The 26,042-nt window shown below is 40.7% G+C and overlaps 1 protein-coding gene across 1 annotated transcript in view; it reads left to right on the top strand.

Annotated features, from left to right (window-relative positions):
* LOC121869680 (relaxin receptor 1-like) overlaps positions 1-26,042 on the top strand; it is a 179,606-nt gene that overhangs the window by 35,418 nt on the left and 118,146 nt on the right. The gene's annotated exons all lie outside the window — the stretch shown is intronic.

The following is a 26,042-nucleotide window of genomic DNA, read 5'->3' as shown; positions in this document are numbered from 1 at the left end:
GTGAGGCGAATCATCTCCCGAATCATTTCTTTGGTGGCCGCACACTTGGGTGGTTCAAACAGGTTAGCTGGCGACCGCCTGACAATTTCTGAGTAAGTTTCTTTAACCCAGATGTCCGCATTTTCCATCGACATTTCATTCCACTGTGGTGGCTGTCTCTCATTTACCCCATGGACATCTGCTACTATTGGAGCATCGTTTATAACTTCTACATTTTCAGGTTGAGTAGACTCACTGCTATCATTTAGGATATCATCGGGCGGTTGGGTCCCGGCGATATCCACTGTGGCCTCCTGTGTCGGCTCCCTGCCGTGTGGGTTCTGACAATTGTTTTCCTTTCTGCAAACCACACATGGTCAGTTGTTTCTCGCACAATCACAGCTAGTGCAATTTTGGTACTGGCTACCACAGACGCAGCAATGTCTGTTACCCGGCATAGTGTTCCGCACTTTGGGCGACAGTTTCGTCCGCCTCCGACATCTGCTTTGGTCCCATACAGAAGAAGAAACTATTTTTTATGAGTAAAGGGCAGAGAGGTGACAGGCTGGACTGTTGTGTCAGGGTAGTAGGGGCATACGTGCGCGCGTGGGTGTGTAGGCCACCCCCTGAGGCCGACAATCCATACATCAGAAGGATACACTGAGAGCAAGAAATTGTCACACCTAACACTTGTTTATATATCCTTGGCAGAAATAACCTCTATTTCTATGGTTGCACTGCTGTAATATTAGTTATATATACTCACTTGGTCGGCCGACACTACATGGAGTGACCGTTACTTGGGATGGGGGGTGACGACCGCAAGCTTTGAGCACCTGGCCCCATAAAGGTGAGAGTCTCGATGCCACCCCTGTCAAAGTAGGCCTATCGACACTGGCACTGGCACCTGCAGTAGCCGCCCAACCAAATACTCACAAACTCGCTTGGTGATCGTCGGTGAATACACGGAATATTTGCGATTAATGCCGTAAGGGATGAGAAGAACCTTCGGTGACAATGCTTTGGGTGACATCCGATATTCACCGACACACTGTGAAATTCCCGCTCCCACACTCCCAATATGTCCCCTCCAATAACACTTTAGATCAGGGAGGACACTCCACCACACCCACGCCGCTCTGGCCCACTACTAGTAATACTTTGTGTTCACTTGGAATACACCACACACACACACACACACACACACACACACACTTTATTTTACTTATGAATTATGGAAATATCTGGACGAAAAAAAGTTAATATCAGTTAATGCAATGAGGGGAGATGATGATAAAAACAGAAAAAAACGATACGAGGGAGATGATAAGAGGCTGAGGAAAAATATAGCTATAGTCTTTAGAGGAGGAGGAGAGAAAGAGGAAAATAAGAGGAAAACAAATAAGAATGAAAAACGAAAAAAAGGAATACAATAACCAAAACATTAAAGCAAAACTAAGAAGAAGAAAAGAAGTGGGAGACAAAATGAGAGAAAACTACAGAAACATAAAAACAAGTATACAATAAAAATGAAGGAATGAGGGGGGAGGAGAACAAAATAAAGAAAGAAGAGGAAGAGAAGAAGAGAACACTAAAGTATGAAGAAGAATAAGGCAAAAAATTAACTCAAAAAAGGGAGAAGAAAAGAAGACTAAACTAGGAAAACAAAGAGGAAGAGAAAAGGGGGAGGAAATGAAAGAAGAAAGATAAAAAAGGAGAGCCAAAAGAGAAAGCAAAGGAAAACTCTCCCTCGCTCCCTCCCTCCCTCTCTCCCTTCCTCCCACTCAAGCCGTTCACATCGTTGTCCCGTTCTATTTGATTGTTTGTTTATATTTCTATTTCTTATTTTGAAGCTCCTGTGGTGCTTTTTTTGCTTTGTCGTGGAAAGAAAAAAAAATCTGGTAGTGGCGACGAGTGTTTTTTTATTCAGTTTTTAAGTTTTTTTTAAGCTGGCTAGTGTTTTGAAACTTGTGTGTGTTTATTTGTGGTACCTGGATATAATAAAAAAAAAACATCAGGTAAAAATCACATAATAGACTGTACCAGTGTTTTCAGTTTGTTTTGTGTCTTTTCTTACTTCTGTTTTGTAGGTCGAAATGTTTTATTGGAGTGCATTGGAAATAAATAAAAAAAAAAAACATAAGATAGCAGTAATTACTTTATATTTCTAACCTTTTTCGTGCTGTTTTTAATTCTTGTTTTTTTTTTATCGTCTCCTCTCCCGACCTTCCTGTGTTTTGTAATATAACAGATTTTATTTGAATAACTCGATAATAAAAATAAACCTCAAATAATCTAAAGCAAAAACATATCTCTTTGCTTTTGTAACGTTTTTTTTTGTTTCCCCGGGCTTCCTGTGTTTGGGAAATTAGAAATCTCTCGTGGGGGATCCTGGAATAATAACAAATAAAAAAAATTGAAGTATTATCCATTTTGTCTTTTTTTTTTAATATTAATTTTTCCCTCGTCTATGTGATTTGAAAATTGAATTGTTGTCTTATGGGCGCCAAGGAAATACAAGAAAGCATATTTAGACACAGGAGGTACCAGTCTCTTGTCCATCATACACCAATACTCTCCCAGCAGTCGTGCCTACAGTGAACCTATTTTTCATTATACCAGAAAAAATTTATATCTTCCAGATTTTTTTTTAGTTTAACAAATTTATTGGCAGAGCTTGTAGTACAGTTTGCCTATTCTGAGTAATTCAGTCAGGTCTTGACACTGAGGGTGGTATCACTTCTCACTGTCACGCAGGACAGAGGTTCACACACAAAGAAATACATCATATTCATTAACAACTATAAATGTATAGGGGTCAGGTTCATATGGATAATGTCACTGTTCACTGCCATGCAGGACAGAGGTTCGTACACAAAGAGTTGCATCATATTCATTGACAGTACATATATATATATGTAAACAAACACACACACACATATACATACATATACGTATATACATACACATATACATGTACACGTACATATACATGAGATCTTCTAAAGCTCAAAAAGTTCTATGTCGTAACTCGAATTCTAATCGGAGGACTGTGAAATGTGGTCTCATAATATCTGTTGACAAGACGAGGGTCCTCAATCCTCTCCCTGCTCATCCTCTGCCTTTTAACTTTAACATTAACAGCATGCCCTTGGAACTATGTAGCTCTTATAAATATCTTGGAATTAATGTGAATGATGCGAACTTCGTTGAAAACCTTTGTGCCAAACTATTGCAGCGCATTAAACCTCTCAGAACCCTTGTTGGCAAGAGCTATGGAATAAATATCACCTATGCTCGTACTTTCTCTCTTCATTCGATCTGTAGTTTTCTATCATGCTCTCCATCTTATAACTATTCCCTTTAAACAACCAAACAACCTGAAGGTAGTACCAAATGAAGCCATGCTCATCATCCTAGGATGCCCAAAATCAACCAGAATTGTAAACATGAGGAAAGAGCTCGGGCTGCCCTCTCTATCTGCGAGGATAGCTCTACTTATTTCCTTGTTTTGTGTCAAACCTTGAAAACTATTGGTACCCAAACTACAGCTCAAACTGAGGTGATGTTCAATCTAAGTAATCCTGACTATCTTACCAACCTTCCACAAAAGACTCTCAATGGGGCAGAGCTTCGTAAAAGTGATGCAGATCTCTTGAAACTGAATGTCCCCATCACTCCAGACGAAGCCTTTAATGTCATTTCTCCTTTGCTGGATATATCAGTTCCTATTAATTACACTCCTGTTAGTGATAAGCAAATGTTAAACACCAATGTAGTGAGGTGTGTTACACTAGAAACCATTAACAGTCACAAAGAGAGTATAAATTTAGTGAATGTTATGCTTTTACTAATGGTTCTGTGTAGACAAACACAGGTAGAACAGGTTATGCATTTGGAATATATAAAGAAAAAGAGATGATAGTGTCAAACAAGAAAAGGCTGAACAACTGGGCCAGCAAAACACAAACTGAACTAATGGGAATCTACAGTACTTAGCCACAGAGTGATAGCACACTCATGAATATACTATTACTGAATATGACTTACTGTATTTTTTTAAGGGGATTAGCCCATCCGGGCACAGGTCACTGACCCACAACGGGGCCTGGGGGCGAAAATTTAATAATAATAATAGTAATTCATAGTAAATAAAATCTGTAATAAAAAGTAAAATAATATAATAATAATAATAATAACAGCACTGTAATAATGATAATAAAGAAAAGAAAAATAATAATCAATAGTGAGAAACGCTATATGTATAGTATGTTGTGTTGTCAATAGTAAGAGAAACAATTGAGATCCTGCAATTGTGTGTAAATGAGGCAGAAAGTCAGATGAGCAACCTGGGATTTGGTCACAATATTCGTGATGCCATATGGCAGCAGGGTCTACCATTAGACAACACATTATGCTTCCAATATCTTCCCAGGCGGTAGTACCTCCCTGTTTGATAGCTGCCTGCTATCCTTTGTGTATGAACCTCTGTCCTGTGTGTGGTTTTATCAAGATTTATCTTGGCTAAGTTTCCATTGTGGGTCTACATGATATATATATATATATATATATATATATATATATATATATATATATATATATATATATATATATATATATTATATATATATATATATATATATATATATATATATTTATTTATTTATTTATATTAGGGGTTTTATCGTTTTCATTTCTTGTGAATTAACACTAACTGTTTATCCTCCTCTCTTCCTTCCATCAACTTCCCCTCTACCTCTCCTTTCATCTGTATCCTCCCTGGAGCTCACTAGGTAACTACAAGTTTTTGTTCCTCATAACCTGTTGTCCCTGTTCGTCTCTCTCACACAGTTCCATATAGAAGAAAAGTCTCTCACGTCAGGTTGTTGTTTCTTTTTGCTTATTCGTTATTATTCTAAATGTTATATTAATTTCTTTGTACATATATAATGGTGACGAAATGTTCAGGTGACAAAATTATGAGGTGACATAATGTCCGGTGACGAGTTGTCCGATGACGAAATGTCCGGTGACGAGTTGTCCAGTGACGAATTGTCCGATGACGAAATGTCCTAGAACCCTATCTCTTGGGGATTGATCTCAGTCGTGTCGAACTTCCACCCAATATTACATTATTTTGTACACAAGTGAAAATTAAATAGACAATAATGTGTCAGTTTAGGTTAGGTCAGGTTAGGTTAGCTTAGATTATTTAAGCTCCATTATTATTATTGAGAATGGTCTTTTAACTATTATATTAGTTCCTGTGTAAATATATTTTTTATTATTGTAAATATCCATAACTTTCTCTGATCTTTTTCATTGCTTAAATTTAATGTTTTTTAATCATGGTCCCTTCGCCTTTTGGCTGCTTCTATTGGGGAATAGACTTAAAATTAGAGTTTGTTAAATAGATTATTCTTTATAAGTTGATATAAGTCTTTCATCTTAAGTAAGCATCTCTCAACTCGATAGTGGTGTTATTGCTCTTGCCTTTTTCTGCTGCTCTTCTTCTGCTGTTGTTGCTGCTCTTTGTCCTCTGCTGCCACTCTTGTCCTCATGTTGCTGCTTTTGTTCTTCTGCTGCTGCTCTTGTTCTGCTGATGATGTTTTTGCTCTTCTTCTGTTGCTCTTGTTCTTCACCTGTTATTGCTCTTGTTCTTCTTCTGCTGCTCTTGTTCTTCTGCTGCTGCTCTTGTTATGCTGATGATGTTCTTGTTCTTCACCTGTTGCCGCTCTTGTTCTTCTTCTGCTGCTCTTGCTCTTCTTCTGCTGCTCTTGTTCTTGCTGTTCTTCTTCTTCTGCTGCTGCTGCTGCTCCTATTCTTGTTGTTGTTCTTCTTATTCTTCTGCTGCTGCTGCTCCTGTTCTTGTTGTTGTTCTTCTTATTCTTCTGCTGCTGCTGCTGCTTCTGCTGCTTCTCTTCTGCTGCTCTTCTGCTACTGTTCTTCTGCTGCTCTGCTATTGCTGTTCTTCTGCTGTCTCTGTTGTACTTCCACTGCTCTCCTGCTGTTCTTTTGCTGCTCCTCTTCTGCTGTTGCTATTCTTCTGCTGCTTCTCTTTTGCTGCTCTTCTGCTGCTGTTCTTATGCTGCTCTGCTGCACTTCCATTGCTCTCCTGCTGTTCTTTTATTGCTCCTCTTCTGCTGTTGCTGTTCTTCTGCTGCTTTTCTTTTGCTGCTCTTCTGCTGCTATTCTTATGCTGCTCTGCTACACTTCCACTGCTCTCCTGCTGTTATTTTACTGCTGCTCTTCTGCTGCTGATCTTCTTCCATAAGTCTGTAATTCTTCATTGTCGTCTACCCTTCTCTGATTACTCCATACTTTTTCGGGTATCTTTTGAGCAAACTTTAGTGTACTCATAGTTTTAAAGAAGCCTTGTTCACACTATTATGTCATGGGTTCGAATCCTAGCTCTAAACACGTATTGGAAAGGTGTTATCCAATATGACACTATCAAGCATCACAGTTCTTCTCCAAGTACTCGGGTTTCCTCCTGTATTAACACTGGACAATTAAGTCCATAACAAAGTAATAAATAATAGACCTGCCACCCGAACGGCTAGAAAGCTGATACCTGGTGAAATGATAGATCTCATTCCTAATAGACCCAATCCTGAGAGGTTCCAGTCCTAATAGATTCCAGTTCTGATAGAATCCAGTCCTAATAGATCCCAGTCCTGATAGATCCCAGTCCTGATAGACCCCAATTTTAATATGTCCCATTCGTAAGAGACCTCAGTGACACCACTCCTTTTAGATTCCAGTCCTAATCGACCCTAGTGTTAAAGATGGTAGATTAGGTTAGGTTAGGTTACGGTCGATTCTCTAAAACAGTGGCTCCCAACCTTTTTGGCTGCGGCCCTAAATTTCCCAACAATACGGTGTCGTGACCCTCAGGCATATAATATATTATATAGCTTGAATGTTAAGCAAAAAATTTTTGACAATGATAAGTACTATATTTTTTAAATTGTCTGAAGGCCCCTCGCGACCCTACTGAGTACAACCCGCGACCCTGATTTGTATCGCGAATTGAGGTTGGGAACCGCTGGCTAGGTTAAGTTCGGGCATCTTGGGGTTCCTACCTATTTCATCCTCAGTCTGTGATTTAGATTAGCCAAGGGCCATGCATGTCTGACTTCCTTTGCGCTACAAGTTTGTTTGGAATTTTTCAATAATAGTAAAGATCTTCTTCTTGATCCGGAAACTTTCTAAAGTATTAAACGTAACTATAGACGAAATTGGCTTGGATTGTGTATATATATGAGGAGAGAGACAGACATAGCCAGAAAGACATGTAGACAGACAGACAAACATAGAGACAGACAGATAGACAGAAAGACTTAGAAGCAGAGGGGAGAGATTTAAAGAAATACAGATAGCTAGGCAAACAAGCAATGGAGAGACAGATAGACAGACAGACTAAGCGAGAGAAAGAAATAAGCAAATAAAGAGAGATAAAAAGCGAATAATCCATACAGTAAGAGAGCGAAAGAGAAAACAAAATGATACAGGCGATTATAAATTATCGATTAAAAGAAACCCCTGCACAAGGTACTTACCAAACCCTTAATCACACCATAAATACCGCTAATGCTCAACAGACACACACATACTATTATTTCGTAACAATAAAACGTTTGAAAAAAAATTATCATTTAAATATTTACCGGCAAGTATTGAAATATTTACCAGCAAATATTGAAATATTTACCGGCAAGTATTGAAATATTTACCGACAAGTATTGAAATATTTACCGGCAAGTATTGAAATATTTACCGGCAAATTAAGTTTAAACTCTAAGTAAAAATGAAATCATTTAAAGGAGTGACGAGTTTGTTTAAAATTTAATTAAAAAAATGTATAGTGAAAAATAATTAATTTGCTAGTGATCTAAATCACACAATTATACATAATTAGTTGTTCTATGGATCCACTTAAAAAAATAAACGAAAAGTATCTTATTCGTTTACAATAACTTCTACAAATATGTAATTTATTAACTTTAGAAATATGAATGGTAAACAATTAATTCCTTTGCAACCTATTTCACAATCCGTTATTAATTAGATATAGAATGGATACACTTCAAAGGCAATTAAATATTAATTATATGCATTTCAGTTCATAACCGATGCCGAAACTCATTATTAACGGTAACTTATTTAACAGGCCTGGACAGCATTACAAAACCAATGGTGGAGATTTTTTATTTGCATTTCAATTTCATAATTAAATGCTTATGTTAATTAACACATTCAATGGATAAAATCAGAAAATATGGTAAACGTGTCAAAAAAAACCCGAAAAATAAACCAAGATTAATTATTCAATCTACCGATATAAAAACTCATAACCAATTAGCTATCTAACGTATATATTAGGCCATGAATATTGAATATAAATTATTCATCCCTTTCTACCTATATCAGAATATGACAATCATTTGCTCTTCTAACTAATATATCCAGGGTAGCGATGATGAACCGTGTATAGGCTTCCACAGGGATGGGAAATATTTAATTTTTAATAGGGGAAAATTCGAATGTAGAGCCTTGACTGGAGGCGGTGAGTTAATGTAATGTTTGTATATTGTCTTTGTCTTTTACAGGTGATTGACTACTGCATATTGTTGTTGTAATAGACTCACCAACACACTCACCGACACACTCACCGACACACTCACCAACACACTCACCAACACACTCACCGACACACTCACCAACACACACACCTGCACACTAATACACTCACCAACACACTCACCAACACACAATACACTCTGCACACTAATACACTCACCAACACACTCACCAACACGCAGCACACACTGCACACACACACTCACCAACACACTCCACAACCACACACTCAACACACACACCTGCACGCTAATACACTCACTGCTTACACTCACCAACACACACACTGCACACTAATACACTCACACTCAACACATCTGCACTAATACACTCTTAATACACTCACCAACACACAAACCAACACACCCACCAACCTCACCAGCACACTCACCCCCACCACCACACCTGCTTACACCCATCAACACACCCATCACACACCATCAACACACCCACCAACACCCACCAACACACCCACCAACCACCACACACCAAACATGCCACCAACACACCCACCAACAAAACCACCAACCCCACCAACACACCCCACCCAAAACCAGCACACTCACACTCCACACTCCTGACCATAATACACTCACCAACACACTCCACACACACCTGCACACTAATACACTCACAACTCCCCACACAAACCAACCACACAGACCAACACACCCACCAACCTCACCAGCACCTCACCCCCACCACCACACCCACCAACACACCACAACACACCCACCAACACCCAACAAACCCACCAACCACCCAACACACACCACCAGCAACCACCCACCAACACACCCCCACCAACAAAGACCACCACCAACAAACCACCACCTCACCAGCACACTCACCGACACACTCACCAACACACTAATACACTCACCACACTCACCTTGCACACACCTGCCCACTAATACACTCAATACACTCACCAACACACTCCACCAACACTCACTTACACACTCACACACACCTGCACACTAATACACTCACCACCAACACACCAATACACTCACCGACACACTCACCAACCACACCTGCACAAACCAACACGCCCACCAACCTCACCAGCACACCACCCCCACCACCACCTGTACACTCACCAATACACTCACCGACACACTCAACACACAGAAACCAACACAAACCAACACGCCCAACCTCACCAGCACTCACCCCACCACCACACCAACACACCCCACAACACACCCAACACACCCACCAACACCAAAACCACCAACACACCCCACCAACACAACCACCAACACCACCAATACCACTCACTTACACACTCACCAACACATACACCTGCACTAACCCACCACCACCACACCCACCATCACACTCACTAACGCAATCCACCAACACACTCACCGACACAACCACCAACACACTCACCCACACACCCACCAACACACCACCAACACACCAACAAAACCACCAACACACCCTCAACCCCACCACACACTCACCAACCACACTCACCAACACATACACCTGCACTAACACCCACCAACACACCCCACCAACACACCACCATGCTAACACAACCACCAACACACTCAACACACTCACCGACACACTCACCAACACATCACCTGCACACTAACACACCCGCTTACCACACACCATCACGCTCACTACCAGTCCACCAGCAAAGACCACCAACACGCCCACCAGCCTGCTAACACACCAACACACCCACCAACACACCACCGAAAACCACCAACACACTCACCAACACACACCGACACACTCACCAACACACACACCTGCACACCCACCAACACACCACCACCACTAACAATCCCACCAACATCCACCACAAATACACCACCACCACATCACCAACATATACACCACCACATCCACCACCATATCCACCACCACATCCACTACCACATCCACCACCATCCACCAACACATCCACCACCATATCACCACCACATCCACTACCACATCCACCAACACATCCACCACCATCCGCAACACATCCACCACCATATCCACCAACATATCCACCAACACATCCACCACTACATCCCCCAACACATCCACCACCACATCCATCATTACATCCACCACCACACCCACCACCACATCCACCAACATATCTACCACCATATAAGAACATAAGAACATAAGAATGGAGGAAACTACAGAGGGCCTATTGGCCCATACTGGGCAGTCCCATTTACACCCAGCCCCTATTGCTCATATATCCATCCAACCTATGTTTGAAGCTATCCAGTGTGTCCGAGTTAATGATATTTGGGAACTTGTTCCAGTCGTCCACTACTCTATTCCCAAACTAATGTTTACCTATTTCGTGCCTAAATCTAAATTTGTCCGATTTAAAACCATTGTTACGGGTTCGCTCCTGGTTGGATAGTTTGAGTACCTTTGTAATGTCCCCTTTGTTTAGCCCCTCAGTCTCTTTCACAAGTCGACTTCTCTAGGTTGATGTTAAAGCTGTATACATTGACAGTATGTGTTCTTCCAATATTATGTACGCTGCACTTGCTGGTGTGGAATTTCATTTGCCATTTCTCTAACCACTCCTGCAGTTTATTCAAATCCTCCTGTATTGCATTTGCATCCTGCCCCGAATTAAACTGTCGCCCTATTTTGTTGTCATCCGCAAACTTGCTGTATGTAGAGGCTCGGGCGAGTATAAATTTCAATGGTGCAATTAACAGTTATTCAATGTCGTTTGCTTGAACAGTTTAGTCCCAAGAAACTGCAAATCTCTATCCTTCACAAGACCAACTTTACATGCCACCTCCCCATAAATCACACTCCCATCCCAGTGATAAAACTACCAATCCTTAGACTGGAGGGGAGAGCTGTATCCAATCAATAGATGCACCCCTTAATTTTGTAAGAGCATACTAACCAAATTAACTTGTATTGTTATTTTTTAAATCTTCACCAAATTAGTTTAATTGCCATTGTAAAACAATTCAGTGAACTTAATGAAATAATAACTAAGTAAATATCACAATCAAACTAAATCTGCCTCTACTAAAAAATTTCTGGGTAGTTTTGCTAGACAAATTGAAAATGCTGTATCGTACTTGACAAAAGTTTTGCACATTAATCAGAAAATTAAATTTTTCCTAGGCAAGAAAAACGTTTTCTTGCCTTACAACTCCCATACAATGAAAATTTGCAAATTATATTTTTTTATCCTAAACCTTAACACTGTTCGGTTACCACACTACCACCCTGTGTTGCCGTGTTAGATAGTTTTCCTTTTTACTTTGCTAAATACTTCATATGCTGTTCCATAGCTGCCAATAACCAACTTTTAAAACTTTTGTAAAAAATAAATTTCAAAAAATTTATATTCCAAGCAATGACATTTGTAAATTCCACGATTTTCTTAACATTTACGATACACCAATGCTTCAAGAGGAACAACCCCCCCCAACTGAGGGGTCAGACATATGTACAGTGTATTAGGCAGCTACCAAACGGGGAGGTACTACCGCCTGGGAAGATATTGGAAGCATATGTTTATGATAGACACTGCTGCCATATAGCATTAGGGTGTGTCATAGGAAGGAAGATCAGCTAAAACTAATGGCCCATCACTTTTTTGGTAGATTTTAGTGTATATAAACAGAAAATAATTTCAGTTTCAATATTTTGCAACGTTTTGCTAGGTAAATTTTAGCGTGAAATTTATCGAAAATCTAACGTACAGCTGCATTAGTGCATTACAATTAAATAGTGAACATTGCTTTCTGACTTCATTCTTTAACAACCCAACTAACAATATTTTTTTTTCTGTTTCAGATTCTGATGCATTTATAAGTTGATAATATTTGCGATGGCTGCTTGTGTCAGGACGAGGAACCAAAAATCCAGCCATCTCAGTCACTATCTTGGGTCTGGGAGAGAGCTCCTGAAGTCGGAGTTGCCTACATTGAGAGATGCTTTGAGATACGGTGTTTTAATCAGGCAAATCAGTGAAAAGAACCAAAGAACTTACACAAACAAAGACATTGCCAGTGATATGACCAAAGCTGTCTTGGCACAGTACACTCTGGCTAACGCTCAGTTCAAGCCTCCAGTCATAACAAGTCAGAAGAAGATTAGTGAGAGACTGCTAGCCAGTTGGGAAAAGGCAAGAGATATCTCTCTTGGGAGAGGAAAACTTGCAGTTAAGGACAGCTTTGCCAAGCAACTGGACCAGTTATTTGACATAATTACTTGCAAGTGCCCAATTGTTCTCTGTCCTGAGTTTGGATGCGATCGTGACTGTAAATCCGAGGCCCACATCTCCTGTATTTGCAAGCGTGAACTGAAGATTCCTGTGATCGAACTGGCATTTGTCAAAAGCACAGAGAGACTGGCAGTATAGGGGCTCTCATGATTTCTAGCCAAGATATTCCGGGTCAAGAGACAGGAGGCTGCCACAGAGAGACAGAAGAGAAGAGTTGCCGAGGAAAAGAGACTTGAGAAGGCCCAGGGTGGCCGATGATTGGAGTCAAGCTGATTCAGAGTTTAATGACTTCCCCATGGCTGATCCGAGTGCTGACCAGGAGAATGGTGACTTTGTCCCTAACCCAGAAAATAATGATCCCAAACCTTCCAGGCATAAGATTCGAAATAGGAAAGATATCCCGAGCATAGCTCTGGCCAGCATGCGACACCACACTGGTCTCAGAGAAACTGCAGAGATAGCAACAGCTGCCTGGATTGACGGTGGTTTGATAACACCTGATGATGTTCACCTGGTGATAGATCATAACAAAGTAAGGAGAGCTCAGGAGAAACTTGTCAGTAACCTAGAAGAGGTTTGATAAAGGGATAAGAGAAAATGGAATCAATTGTTTGTTCTTTGATGGGAGAAGGGATGACACTAAAGTGTTCATGAAAGTTGGAGATTCTGACAAGTTGTTCCCTGCCATGGTGAAGGAGGAACACTACTCCTGCTGCAGTGAACCAGGAGGGAAGTATTTGTGGCATTTCACTCCAGAGAAAGATGACATCAGGAAACCAGCTGAGATAGTGGCAGATAACATTGTGAACTAGCTCAGAGAGAGGAACGTAGACCAGACCCTGCAGGCCATTGGAGGGGACAGCACCAACACGAACACAGGGTGGCAAGGGGGGTCATACAGTGGATAGAGCGGAAGATTGGGAGGAAGCTGGTCTGGATTGTTTGTGACCTCCACACCAACGAGTTGCCACTCAGACATCTGATCCAGGAGCTGGATGGCAAGACTCTTTCAAACAACAGATGGTCTGGTCCTCTTGGCAAGATGCTGGACTCTGCCACTGAGTTAGAAATAAATCCGAGCTTTGAAAAAATCACAGTTGGCCCTCCACTCGTTGAGCTTGCACATACTGTCATTGACGACCTGAGTACTGACCAGTACTATGGTTTATGATTTGCAGTGCCATCAAAACTGGGGTCATGCCTGATAGACTTGCTTACCTGCAGATAGGTCCAGTCTCACATTCTAGGTGGCTCACAACGGCTCTCAGGTTCTGCAGAATTTGGGTCGCTCATCATAAACTGAAAGGGAACCAGCTTCACAACCTGAGACTTATTGTCCAATTCATCGTGAGTGTCTACTTGCCAAATTGGTTCAACACCAAGGTCAAGTCATCGTTCTCCGAAGGTCCGAGGCATGTTCTCTTCCAGCTTGAGCTCCTGAGGAGTCAGCCAAGGAAGGTTGTTCAGATTGTGGAGCAGACTGTGAGGAGATCTTCCTGGTATGCTCATCCCGAGGCAGTTCTGCAGACAATGCTCTGCAGTAAGGATGAGGAGGAGAGAAGAGTGGCAGTCAAAAGATCTTGGATATGAGACTTATGAGAGGATCTGGGCATGACAATCAGTTGGTGACGATTCCTTCAGGGTCAGGAAGACTCCTGAAGTCAATCTAGGTGCCAAGACCCTCACTGATCTCATAGATCTGGATAACATCAGGCTGGCAGTGAGCCCCCTCTTACCTGCAGCCTCACCAATGTTCAAGTCAGAGCTTTCCTGGACAACCCCATGCATGTCCCTGCCTGGCCCTCGCACACCCAGTATAGAGCGTTGTGTACAGCAAGTGAGCGAGGCCAGCAGTCACGTGTACAGCCAGGAGAGGAGGAAGGCTACATCCGAGCTCAGGTGGTCAGCAGGGAGGTGATGAGTAGAAACAGAAGCAAGAAAGACATGTTCTCTATGGTTGCAGCAACACCGGGTCGTATAGTAAAACCGGTTTTTGTATTTGATGATTTTGTTTCTAAAGGAATATTAAATTTAATAAATGTGTCAAGATCATTCGTTTCACTATTCTGGATCATTTTCATCCTAATAAATTAACCTGACACATTTACTTTACTTTAAATAAGCTATTTAGTGGTGTTGGTAAAAGGGTGGGAATACTGAATTTTCATAAGATTTCAAGTTAAAATTTACCTTGCAAAAAATAAAAACTTTTCAAATCTGAAGATATCACATGATTCTGCACATAGAACTACATCATTAATACCATGGGCCGATTTTTCAAACTCAAAAAAAAAAATTCGCCTCCGTATGACACACCCTAATATAGCATCACAAAAATTGTGACCAAGTCACAGGTTGCTTATCTAACTTTCTGCCTCATATACACACAATTGCAGGGTTTCAATTGTTTCTCTTACTATTGACAATACAACATACATATATTTTCTCACGTTTGACCCTTTTTTATTTTTTATTTCTTATGGTTCTTTATTATTATCATTATTATTACACCCCCCCAGGTCCCGATGTGGGTCAGTGACCTGTGCCCGGGTGGGCTAATCCACATAAAAACAAAGTTAGATTTGTCCAAACTACCGATTCTAATGGTTAAATTCCAATGATTCCCCGGATGACAAACAAACTTAGTACCAGCTTTGGTAGTAATACAGTACTGTGGATAACATGTTCCATATGTATAAAGTTAACATTTTGTCATTGCTCAGACACTATTCAGAAGTCATTAAATCCTTCTCAAAATAAATAAATAAATAAATATATATATATTTACATATATATATATATATATATATATATATATATATATATATATATATATATATATATATATATATATATATATATATATATATATATATATATATATTTCATTAGCCCATAAAGCGCAATTCACTAGTCGGTGCAGCAAAGAATGACGAAAATGATTCCGGGACTTAGAAACCTTCCATATCAGGATAGGTCAAAGAAACTCAACTTGCACTCCCTAGAAAGACAAAGTGCGGGGAGATATGATAGAAGTATTTAAGTGGGTGAAAGGAATCAATTAAGGGGATATAGATAAAGTTCTTATAATATCCGAGCAGGATAGGACTCAGAGCAACGGATTTAAGTTGGACAAGTTTAGGTTTAGGAGGGAGATAGGAAGGAACTGGTTCACAAATAGGGTGGTGGACGAGTGGAACAAGCTTAGCAACTTTGTAGTAAGTGCTGGAACTCTGGAAAGTTTCAAAAGGTCGACTAGATAGATTCATGGATGATAGAGAGTGGTAGTAACTCTTGACAGGAGCTGCCATGCACAGGCCAACCTCCACCAACACATCCACCACCACATCCACCAATACATCCACCACCACATCCACCACCACATCCACTACCACATCCATCACCACATCCACTACCACATCCACCACCACATCCACCACCATATCCACCACCACATCCACTACCACATCCACCACCACATCCACCAACACATCCACCACCATATCCACCACCACATCCACTACCACATCCAACACATCCACCACCATATCCACCAACACATCCACCAACACATCCACCACTACATCCCCAACACATCCACCACCACATCCATTACATCCACCACCACACCCACCACCACACCCACCATCCATCCACCAACACATCCACCCATACATCCACCACCACATCCACCAACACATCCACCAACACATCCACCAATACATCCACTACCACATCCGTCACCACACACCAACATATTTACCAACACATCCACCACCACATCCACCAACACATTCACCAACACATCCACCAACACATCCACCAACACATCCACCAACACATTCACCAATACATCCACCACATTCATCACCACATCCACCAACACATCCACCACCACATCCACCCAACACATTCACCAACACATTCACCAACATCCACCAACACATCCACCAACACATCCACCAACACATTCCACCAATACATCCACTACCACACATCATCACCATTCACCAACACATCCACCAACACACCACCAACACATCCACCAACACATTCACCAACACACCACCACCACATCCACTCACATCCACCACCACATCCACCAACACATCCACCACCATATCCACCACAACATCCACCACCACATACCAACACATCCACCACCACATCCACCAACCACATCCACCACCACATCCACCACCACATCCACCACCACATCCACCACCAACCACCACCATATCCACACCACATCCACCACACATCCACCACCACATCCACCACCAATCCACCACCATCCATCACCACATCCATCACCACATCCATCACCACATCCACCAACACATCCACCACCACATCCACTACCACATCCACCACCACATCCACCAATACATCCACTACACATCCATCACCACATCCACCAACACATTCACCACCACATCCACCAACACATCCACCACCATCCACCACCACATCCACTACCACATCCATCACCACATCCACCAAACATTCACCAACACATCCACCACCACATCCACCAACACATCCACCACCACATCCACCAACACATCCACCACTACATCCACCAACACCTCCACCACTACATCCACCAACACCTCACTGGACCATGATGAGTTCTGAAAGCCTGACTACCGACCTTGATGACCCAGCACCCAGAAGTTCTCTTTAAAACCACAACAATTAACATACAGTAACAATCAACAACAACAAACATAATATTGAACATAAAACAATTATAACAAACAACAATCACATCAAAGAATACACAACAACAAACAACAACAACAACACCAAACAATACACAACAAGAAACACACTACAACCTTCAACATCAAACAACACACAACAACAACACCAAACAACACACAACAACAACACAAATAACACACAACAACAACACCAAACAACACACAACACAACAACACCAAACAACACACAACAACAACACAACACAAACACACAACAACAACACCAACAACACACAACAACAACATCAAACAACACACAAAACAACACAAACAACCACAACAACAACACCCAACAACAACAAACACACAACAACACAAACAACACACAACAACAACACCAAACAACACAACAACAACAACACCAAACAACACACAACAACAACATCAAACAACACACAACAACAACACCAAACAACACACAACAACAACATCAAACAACACACAACAACAACACCAAACAACACACACAACAACAACAACACCAAACAACACACAACAACAACACCAACAACAACAACAACAACAACAACACCAAACAACACACAACAACAACACCAAACAACACACAACAACAACACCAAACACACAACAACAACAACACCAAACAACACACAACAACAACACCAAACAACACACAACAACAACACCAAACAACACACACAACAACAACACCAAACAACACACAACAACAACAACACCAAACAGCCAACAACAACACCAAACAACACACAACAACAACACCAAACAACACACAACAACAACACCAAAACAAAACACAACAACAACAACACCAAAACAACACACAACAACAACACCAAACAACAATACAACAACAACACCAAACAACACACAACAACAACACCAAACAACACACAACAACAACACTAAACAACACACACAACAACAACATCAAACAACACACAACAACAACACCAAACAACAACACAACAACAACAACACCAAACAACACACAACAACAACACCAACAACACACAACAACAACACAAAACAACAAAACAACACAACAAACAAAAAACACAACAACAACACCAACAACAACACACAACAACAACACCAAACAACACACAACAACAACACCAAACAACACACAACAACAACATCAAACAAACAACAACAACACCAAACAACACACAACAACACAAACAACAACACACAACAACAAACAACACAACACAAACACACAACAACAACACCAAACAAACACAACAAAACACAAAACAACACACAACAACAACACCAAAAAACACAACAACAACAACAAACAACACACAACAACAACACCAAAACAACACACAACACAAACAAAAAACAACAACAACATCAAACAACACACAACAACAACACCAAACAACAACAACAACACCAAACAACACACAACAACAACACCCAAACAACACACAACAACAACACCAAACAACACACAACAACAACATCAAACAACACACAACAACAACACAAACAACAACAACACAAAAACAAAAACCAAAACACAAACAAACACAAAACAACACAACAACAAACAACACCAAACAACACACAACAACAACAACACCAAACAACACACAACAACAACCAAAACAACACACAACAACAACATCAACAACACACAACAACAACACCAAACAACACACAACAACAACACCAAACAGCACACAACAACAACATCAAACAAACACACAACAACAACACCAAACAACACACACAACAACACCAAACAACACACAACAACAACACCAAACAAATACACAACAACAACACCAAACAACACACACAACAACAACACAAACAACACACAACAACAACACCAAACAAACACACAACAACAACACCAAACAACACACAACAACAACATCAAACAACACACACAACAACAACACCAAACAACAACAACAACAACACCCAAACAACACACAACAACAACACCAAACAACACACAACAACAACACCAAACAACACACAACAACAACATCAACAAACAACACACAACAACAACATCAAACAACAACAACAACACCAAAACAACACACAACAACAACACCAAACAACACACAACAACAACATCAAAACAACAACACACAACAACAACACCAAACAACACACAACAACAACACCAAACAACACACAACAACAACATCAAACAACACACAACAACAACACCAAACAACACACAACAACAACACCACAAACAACACACAAACAACACCAAACAACACACAACAACAACACCAAACAACACACAACAACAACACCAAACAACACACAACAACAACACCAAACAACACACAACAACAACACCAAACAACACACAACAACAACATCAAAACAACACACAACAACACATCAAACAACAACAACAACACCAAACAAAACACAACAACAACACCAAACAACACACAACAACAACATCAAACAACACACAACAACAACACCAAACAACACACAACAACAACACCAAACAACACACAACAACAACACCAAACAACACACAACAACAACACAAACAACACACAACAACAACACCAAACAACACACAACAACAACACCAAACAACACACAACAACAACATCAAACAACAACAACAACATCAAACAACACAACAACAACACCAAACAACACACAACAACAACACCAAACAACACACAACAACAACACAAACAACACACAACAACAACAAAACAACAACAAAACACACAACAACAACCCAACAACACACAACAACAACCAAACAACACAAAACAACAACCAAACAACACACAACAACAACGCCAAACAACACACAACAACAACATCAAACAACACCAACAACAACAACAACAACAACAACCAACAACACAACAACAACACCAAACAACACACAACAACAACACCAAACAACACACAACAACAACATCAAACAACACACAACAACAACATCAAACAACAACAACAACACCAAACAACACACAACAACAACACAACACACAACAACAACACCAAACAACACACAACAACAACACCAAACAACACACAACAACAACACCAAACAACACACAACAACAACCACAACACACAACAACAACACCAAACAACACACAACAACAACACCAAAGAACACACTAAAACAAACAACAATAAACAACGAGAATGACAGGTGTGAGGAGAGTGATCCAGGTACGGTACAGGAGCTGTGAGTTACCTACCTGTAATGTCTTAATATAGCGTCGAAAATTTCCTTATAAAAAGTCACATTTATAGTTTAACTACAAGATAATGATGTTGTGGAAACCGATAACTGGATCTTTAATGTCACCTGAGAAATGCAAATAATTATATAACTTCCTGATTTTACAATTTTCCACGTAATGTAAATTATAATGAATCTAATTTCAATTATGTATGAAAAAGTCATTATTAAGCCATTGTAAGTGATGGTTTAGCCCTTAAAGAAAAAAATATTAAAGCTTTAAAGACAGATGCCGGTATAAGCCTTAAAGGAAGATGGTTTAACATTTTCATGACGACGTTTAACTCTTACGGGACCATAGTTTAATTTGAATAGAAAGATGGAATATGCTTTTGAGTACGAAGGTTTAACCTTTTAGGGATGAGTGTATAACCCTTAACCCTTTACCAACGGGCAGGGGTTCTCTCAGCTAAATAAAATCGCCTGGCGGTAGCCAGAAGAATATACCTAAGGAGTACACAGCCTTTAGGAAGCTGGTTTAATCTTTTGATATCGATGGTTTAATTGTTTAAGGGTGATGGTTTAACCCTTTCGGCTTCAAATGGTTAAACCTCAGATATGTAACTCATACTCACTGGTTTCAAATATTGGAAAAGACAAAAATAAGGTGATCGGATACAAAGTGACCGGTTTCATGCACAAGATGTTTACCAATGGCAGAATAATTGTGTGGCGGGAGATGAATTATATCTTTAAAATTTTTCTTAAACAAACTTCAGTGTTTCGGCAGTGAAGACTGAAGTAAATATCATGAATCTTGTTTACGTCAGGACATAATTTTATGCAGAAATATCTGATGGAAATATTTAAGAAAATATTGTAGAAAGATATATAAAACAAGCCTTACTGTCGGTTCCTCCACCTCAAGATTATCACGGTAGATTTTTCTCCTGTCAAAATTTTGTGATATGAATTTAACGAGGTGTTTAGTACGTATGATGTGAGACGAGTCGGAAGAAAGTTAGAAATGACCAGTCTGGTGGGCAGGATTACGACAACACATATTCCAAGAGTTCTTTTTCGGGGTTTCCTCTTCGAACCATGAAGCCCTGAACCTCGAGGGTGGTGGCCCAAAAAGGCTTTGATGCAGTGATTATTGGGTGTTAAACTGGGAAGGGAGAGAGAGAGGAATAGAGAGAGAGAGAGTGTGTGTGTGTGTGTGTGTGCGCACACAGGGTGATCTAATGCATCTAGTGTGGCAGCATTATGTTAGTGTTAAGGTTCAATCACTGCTTCCTCCCTCTCGCTCAGCTACCGCAGCTGGCTAGCCCTCGTGGTGAACAGGAAAACTTGCATAAGTTCTCTCCGGCCAGAACACAGCCTCTTCACCATCAACACTCCTACAGTGCCTCCTTGTGCCTACACGTGGCAGGTGCCCTTGGGCCTAGGCTAGATCAGCAGGGGATCTCGGAGCAGCAGTGGGCACCAGAGGGACAGCGCATAGGCCCACTGGCATGTGGACACGTCCTGGCACCAACCAACCACTGCCCCGCTGCCTGAAAATTAACTTTGGTACGTATAAGGCTACGGGAATGAACCCGAAAGAAAAATATGCGGTAGAGCCCCCGCATCAGGTAGACTTGCTTACAGAGATCCAACAAAACCCCAACGGCGGTATAGGCGGAAGAAGTGATCACCATGGGAACCCAACGACTACACCGGCGGACGAATGCAATGCATGATGGAGAGGCTACTACGGCAAAACCCCCAAAATTGGGCTATCGGCAGTCCCTTGCAACGCTCCCTCTCTTCAATCGTTGCAACACTTGCACCATTGGATGAAGAAAACAGAGAGCCGAAATGTGTGGTTGCAGCCTGCGCTCATGCCTCACCACATAAATCAACTCACGTGCAGGCATCATCCAGCTCATCATACTTCTCATCATCATCAAAACACCTATACCCTCAAAAGTCCTAATGCGTCTAATGAGTGACGACGGGGACAGTCATATATGACTGCCAGGAGTCTCTAGTTACAGCTCTGCACATGGGCGGCACAGATAAGATGGTACTTTATGCGCTGGGATATAGGCAGCAGTGCGATCAGGCCCTGTCTCTGTGAATGAGCAACCCTTTCGAAAAGCCACTCTGCTCACCCCACATGGAGAGGGGGCTAGAAAAGGTGCCCTAAACATAGTCTGCCTAAAGAAACAACCTGACTGGGCAACCGCACCCAGTAAGGTTATGCCGTCGAAACCACAATCATAATCACAGATATGATATATATATATATATATATATATATATATATATATATATATATATATATATATATATATATATATATATATATATATATATATATATATATATATATATATATATATATATATATATATATAGTGTTACGACCGTGTCGAACTTTTTTCTATTTTTTTATATATAACATGCTCCCATGTTCCATATTATTCCTGTAATGATGTGTTAAATTTACTATTATATATTCTAGTCACCTTACCCTGTGCTGTTAAGGTTTTAACTGTCATTATTTGTTCAAGCCCATCTTATTTCTTTATTTTGTATTGTAACCAGCATTCTTTGTTCTCTAACGACCATCTGCATCGTTAAACGACCCACCGGCGGGTCGCGTGGCGGGAGCCGACCTTATATATAGGACCCACCAACTGACTTGAGTTAGTTCAGTCCTCTTGTCATACAGTACACATCCTTTGTGTGTCACTTGTTACTTAAACTTAATTTATTTGTGTTGTTCCTGTCGCCACCAATGTGGTATATCTATGTGAGTACCTATTTATGTCTCTGTTTGTGTCCATCAGTATTTGCTTAGTTGTATTCAAGTAATTCAGTGTTGTTTCACGTTAGTTAATTTCAGTGATAGTTTTTATATGTTTATGCAGTGTTAACGTAATCCAATGCTTTATTTTTATTATTTTGATGTTTCGATGTTTTGTATCACTTGTCTTAAAAGTTTCGATGGTGAATCAATTTGTTGTGACAGCCTACGAGGCTCTTTATTGTGTTAATATTTAATCAATTAAATTCTTAAAGGTTTACTTTATTTATTTTTATTCTTTTAATTTACTTCACTTTTTGTTTGGTTACGCCTAGAACCTGGATATTTAAGTAAATTAAGAGACGGCGTAACAATAGCTGATAACCACAAGGAAACAAGAAAACACGAAGTTTCCAAGAGCTTTCGTGTAATTCACATCTTCAGGGGTGAGTACAGAGTAAGGAGAAATACTTGACAAGGCTAATATATACAGTAGAGGAGAGCGAGATTAAGTCCCTAGGGGACAGCAGGGGTCCACAATGTTCCGGTCATAAGGCAGTGACCCTTACTAATCTTCATAATAAAAAAAAAAAATAATAATATTAAATTTTTTACCGTGCCATCTCTAAGTACTGCAGCTGTCCGTAGTTAGGTCAGAGGGTAAGATGACTCAACCTTCTCACCTGGTTACAAATCTTCTTAATCACAACATTATCCAGTTTGTACATACCATTACTCAAATTCATTCGGCATGATAAATGAGACTGGATTCTATAATGTTCCTACTCACAATTGAATTACAAGGTAATATTGAGGAGGCATTATCCCAGGCAATGAAGGAACAGAGCACTGGATTCCTGACCTGTCCTAACACTAGATTTATGCTGTTTAAGTCCAGTTATAAGATCTTTACCCGCCTGGCCTAAGTAGAACATATTACATTCCTTGCAAGGAACCTTGTAAATGCAGCCGCCTGCATTGTTGGGGGAGTTCTTAATAAACATTTGTTTTACAGTGCATGAGTTTTTAAATGTCACATTAACATTCCAGGTTTTCAGTTGTATAGGAATTTGAGAGAAATTTTGTTAAATGCTGTCCCCTAGGGACTTGATCTCACTCTCCTCCACTGTATATAGTAGCCTTGTCAAGTATTTCTCCTTAGTCTGTACTCACCCTTGTGTGCTTGTTTTCCTGTGACACATACAAATTATAGTTTACAGTTGATTGCACGGGCTGGTCTCTTGCCCTATTGTGTGAGGTCACGTGGGCCACGTGGTGCAGTAACTAGTCCATAGATGTTAACATGAAGGACCGCATGTTGCCATGGAAACACGGGATGGTGTTGTGCTCACGTGGTGTAGTAATTCACCTGCAGATGTTGACATGAAGGACCTTATGTGGTCATGGAGACACCGGGTGGTGTGGTGTTCACGTCGTGTAGTAATTCGTCCATAGGTGTTGACATTAATTCGTCGTGGAGACACTGTGTGATATGGGGTGGTGTCACAGTACCTCATTCTCTTATGGTCAGGTGTAAAGCCGACCCACAGTTGTTCCCAGGGTGGACTTTTTAACATCGCCTAGTCAGAAGATAGAGGTTGGTTCCCTTATTTCTGGGTGTGGAACTCACTGGTGGGTCACAGCTCTCGCTGGTACTGTCTAATGCTGAATTCACTGGCTTAAACACTGCTCATCACTGTTCAACACTGATCCCATTTCTTTTCGAAACGAAATTGTCACTTTCGGAGGGATACTGTTGATATCCCGATGGTGAGGATGGTTCCAGGAGAGGGACTTGTGGAATGGGCCGAACATTGGCCAGGGGCACCTCCTCAGCAGGAGCGGGCGCCCGACATGTCTTGACCCTCCGGTGGTCAAGGATGTAGTGTGTGTGTGTGTGTGTGTGTGTGTGTGTTTCAATAAACGGAAATGTAGGTTTATAGAGGCTATTACAGTAAGAAGTCATTTCCTAAAACGAAGAAAGATGTATTGCAGATTATCTCAAAGTGTACTGAGAGACGAATTGGCTGAGCGAACCTAAGAGGTTACTTTGTTATATGCAAATAGTTTTACCTTAAAACGGTTTACAATGAAAATAGTATGTAAAAATAGATAAAACTGAACGCGACATGATACACCCCCAGATTAATTTTCTTCCCTCTGTCAATATTGCAATGCTAATTCAACGTCATGCTGCCTGTTTCATCGATTGGATTCCTATATATGGTACCTCGTGTTTCATACCAGCTGGATTCGGTAAAATGCTACTGACACCACATAGCGGGAAGGGCAGTTCCCAATGAGGTTCACGGTGCCATCAGCTCGAAGAACAGGCTTTGTGTGAAATATAACTGAGCCTACGACTGCTTTTAGTGTCCTTGTGGGTTGGTCGGTAGCATTCCCTAGTCCCACCCAGGAGGTCGAGGGTTCGATTCCTGGCTGGTG

The sequence above is a fragment of the Homarus americanus genome, unplaced genomic scaffold (genome assembly GCF_018991925.1).
Source record: "Homarus americanus isolate GMGI-L3 unplaced genomic scaffold, GMGI_Hamer_2.0 scaffold32583, whole genome shotgun sequence".
Classification (NCBI taxonomy): domain Eukaryota; kingdom Metazoa; phylum Arthropoda; class Malacostraca; order Decapoda; family Nephropidae; genus Homarus; species Homarus americanus.
The sequence above is the reverse complement of the archived record's forward strand: the minus strand, read 5'-3'. Positions and strand labels throughout refer to the sequence as shown.